Source organism: Octodon degus, unplaced genomic scaffold (assembly GCF_000260255.1).
Source record: "Octodon degus isolate 3935 unplaced genomic scaffold, OctDeg1.0 scaffold00126, whole genome shotgun sequence".
NCBI lineage: Eukaryota > Metazoa > Chordata > Mammalia > Rodentia > Octodontidae > Octodon > Octodon degus.
In genome coordinates, this window is record NW_004524702.1 from 6,837,600 (window position 1) to 6,842,007 (window position 4,408).

Genomic DNA, 4,408 nt, shown 5'->3' on the forward strand with positions numbered 1-4,408 from the left:
AAAAAAAAAAAAAAAAAAAAAAACTGCAGAAAGTATTGGATCGTCCCTGAATTATATCACAGTCAAAAATCTTGGGGTGGAACCAAGCATGATGTTACACCACTGTAATCTCAGCATTTGGGGGACTGAGGCAGGAGGATCTCTGTGAGTTCAAGGCCAGCTCGAAATTACTCAAGAAGGATTTTGTGTGTGCATGGGTGTGTGTACGTGTGTTTGCTAATTATAGCAGACATGTAAAATGAGGGGAATGGAAAGAAGGAAGCAAATCTACTAGAAGAAATTACAGCCCAGGGAAGATTAACTGCCTAAATCCAGCTACCCTGGGTTTAAGTCTCAGGAATTAACAATGCCCCAGAACAAGGCCTCTCTTGCTTCAAGAGGGAAGCCATTGTCACCACCTGGCGAGTGACTCATTCAGTATTAAGCATGGTGAGTGTTAACCTAATCCTGCAGCACTGTTCAGGGTCTGTGTGGCCATGGGAGCCACTTCCTGTGTCCTACTCATGTGCAGAAAGGTGAATTAGGCTGAGGGCCAAGTTTGAAGATGGCATCTGCCTGCCTTGGGAGCCACAGTGCCCCCCAGCTCAGCAGGGACATGGTCCCCCACAGCCCTGACCTTCCTGTTTAGCAAATCCTTTCTCTTGACCTGTCCCTTCCACTGAAACTGTAAGGTCAGAATGGATCTTTATTTTTTTTTAATGAAAAAAGGATATTAATTTTAATCTCCATAGCAATCACTAAGAAAACCCCCTAAAATATGTAGTAGAATAAACAAAAGAATTGATACAGTATAATAGGAAACATCTATTTCCTCACATAGATGGTAGTTGTGGAAAAATACAGGAACTAAGAACACATGTAACGTATAAAAATGAACAGCAAAATTAGATGAGAATCCTGTTACCAGTAATTTTATTAAGCATAAATGTATTAAGCATGCCAACTCAATGGCAGAGATTTCAAAACAAATGGAAATAAATGGGCATCCATATATAAAAAATGGATTTGGACCCTTCCCTTGTAACCTAGGCAAAAATTAACTCAGAATGGATCACAGACCTAAATTTTTTTCCATAATTTTATTGAGAAACAAATAGCAATGAGACAGTTTCAAACCAAATTGGTAGGACAGTTTCAATAACTAACACATTGCGTACATCCTTCCTAGTGGTTAATTGCTGTACAAGATGCGAACATGATATACTATTTACAAACACTATTACAACAAATCCCTCTATTCATTAAGAGAATGTAACTATATATCTATCCTAACCACTTTGAATACACAGATACAAAATGGACATTCATCTGTATCCCTTTTTTTGTTAAGTTCCATTATTTGAATATTATAGGTGTGTAAACTCAGCAAAATATTCTAAAAGAGTCCAGTAGTCCATAATAGTATTGGGTCTTCCGCTTCACTGGCAATGTCACAAATTGTTGACCCGAGACCCCTACAGCTCAACATAACAGCATGGCTTTACTTCTTATACTTCGTTTTTATACTTTTCTGCTGGATGGTTAAGACCAAGGTAAAGCAGGACCTATGCAACAAGAGTTGTAGCTTTTGGGTCTGATAAGGTCAGTGAAATCCCCTCAGGATTTATCCTGAGATCCTGTACCTCAGATTGTAGAACCTTTGTCAGTGTCAGCCATGTGGATGAGTCACGGCCATTGCTTGGCCAATGTGCTCTCTGTGAAAGCCTGAGAGAATGTTTTCTCTCCATGTGACTCTCCTTAGGCACACTCTACATCATCGATCACTTTCCTCTTTGGCTCTATAATCTCCTTGATCAGAAAATTTGGGACACTACCTAGTTACATGACATTACAGGACAAGTTCTCATATGTCCTGAGTCTTAATTGACCTTGGAAGGCTAGGGCCAAAATGTGGCTTTCCTTGCATCCCTCCTTTTTCTCTAATTTTGGTCTGCAAACTTAGGTTGTTAACCATCCAGAAGACAAGCTTATGGTTATTACTGTACAACTCAGGCTGTTAAGCTTAACCTCACTATCTGTCTGAATATCAAACATCTTAGGCATAACATGGAACAGGTATTTTTGATCAAGTATTGATATGTTGAACTTTAAGTCCCTACAGAATATGATGAAAAACATTTAAAAATTAGAATACATTTTTAAAAATAAGCGTAAAGAATTATATACTTCTTATGTTTATACATAAGTCCAAAAATCTAACCATATACAACCTTGAAGCAGGACAGAATGGATCTTTAAAGATTAAGCCTTTTCCCCAGTATCGCCATGCTGAGCATGGAAACTTCCACCCCTAGTGTGGGCACCAAGGACATTCCAACAGAACCAGCTTTTCCACATTTCCTGGGCCCTCTGGTGGACCGAGGCCTGGCTAAGCTTTCCTGGCTGCTGTTCCCCTTTTTTATAAGCTGAACTGCTTCTGTGCACTCAAAGGGGGTGGAGCAGTTTAGCTGCCCTCTACCTTGGCCACACTGCGAATCCACTTTTTCAGTTTTATGGGCTTTTCTCCTACTTTGGTGGTGGGCACACAGATAAGGCCAGACAGTCAGGGCCCAGTTGGGGGCTCTGGCTGGACCCCAATAGTACTTCTGGCTGTCTGGGACAAGAAGAGGCTCTACTCCACCTCTCTCTGGGTGCAAGCAGAGAAATTCAAGTCTAGAATTTCAAAATTGAGTCTAGGTCTGTCCGTGTTACCCAGGCTGTTCTTCAATGCATGGACTCAAGCGAAACCCAGCTGCCCAGGCACCTAGGTGATGGAGCCCACCATGAGGCAGCTCTGAGCAGGATTTAATATTAACCAGTTGACTTTTCATGAGTACTTGTGAGTCTGTCCAAAGCTGAGGGCAACAAACTCATAGCACATGAACCTCTGGGAGTCACAGGTCCCATGAGGCCTGTACTGGCCTGTGAAGTTGGGACACCTCAAAGGACAAGATAAGGCCACAGCTGAGGACACTTGGCTCCAGCCCCAGTTTACTAAAAGGAGACTGTAGCTGTGTACCTCTCGCCTCTCGATCCTGCAATGACGGCCTTCCTGGAGGTAACACAGTTCTCCTAAGTTAGCATATGCGTTACCTGGAGAAGCCCTCAGAGGGACTTCCAAGCCTGTCTAGAATTCTGCATTTTTTTTTTCAATATCCCCCTCCTTTGTTTGAAAAGGTAATAAACACTGACCGCCCAAAGAAGTTCTTGGTCTTAAACCCCAGTAAATCTCTGTGAGAGGATTTGGATCCTCCTGGAGCCCTGAAGGTTTTTTTTTTTTTTTTTTGGTCTCATCTGACAACGCCACTGCCATCCACTCCTTTGGGACTTTGCAGGCCTAATGAGTCCACAATAACTAGAGGCTAAAAACAACATGACACCTGGGATCACAAGCAAGCTTCGCAACACCTGGCTTGTACTGTTTTCCTTTTGAAATCTATATTTTCCAGGTCATAATGGTCCAGGGGTAGAAAAGAGCTGCAGAATTATTCATTAGGCGATATTCTCTTCTTCTTCATGGCCGCTGCTCTCCCTTGAACAACTTCTTCTCTTCCTCTTTCTCCTCCTCCTCCTCCTCCTCCTTTTTTTCCCCCTTTATTTTGAGGAAGGGTCTCACTGTGCAGTCCAGGCTTATCTTGAACTCATTGTGTAGTCCACTTTAGCCTCAGACTCACAACAATCCTCCCGGCTCATCCTCTTGTCTCTTCCTGAGTGCTGGGATCGCAGGCGTTCGCCACCATGCCTGGCTTCTTCCTTGAACTTCTATAGCTCTTTCTGGCCACTGCAGATGTCTAAATGGGACAGCCAGGTGGCCAAGGCCCACCTGCAGGGTCACTACTGGCTCTGCCCAGCGAGCCTGCTGCAGGTGCCTGCACCCTCAGAGCAGCACTGCTGAAGGGCTGTGTCCTGCGCCTCCCCCAGCTGGCTGCCGAGTCGATAGGACCAGCTGTGACCTGTTCTTTCCTTGCAGTCTCTTCTGCTGGAGCTCAGAAGTCTGCAGGGCTCTCAGGTGTTGAGTCAGAGACACTCTGCCATATTCTGAATCACTCTTTCCCTGCAGCTCATTCTCTTTTGGGCCTGCCCCCATGGAAGTGTTGACACTCACTTCTCCCATAGCTAGTCCTGTAAGCAGGTTCAAAATGTGGCCAAGACCTGGTGGACACACAACCTATGCCAGAGGTGAGCTCTGGCACTCAGCTAAATCACAGCATTGGTTATTATTTTGGTACTTCCTCAAATCCCAGCTTTGTGTGGGCTGTCAGAAGGAACTCAATAATAGCAGTAATAACAACCAGCCTTCATGGAGTTACTGACAGGTAGCAAGCAGGTTTTCCACTAAGTGTGCTGTGCGAATCTTTACATAACCCTATGAAGTAGGAACTACATTGTGTTTTGAGATTTGGAAATTTTCAGAGATTTAACTCTGTCT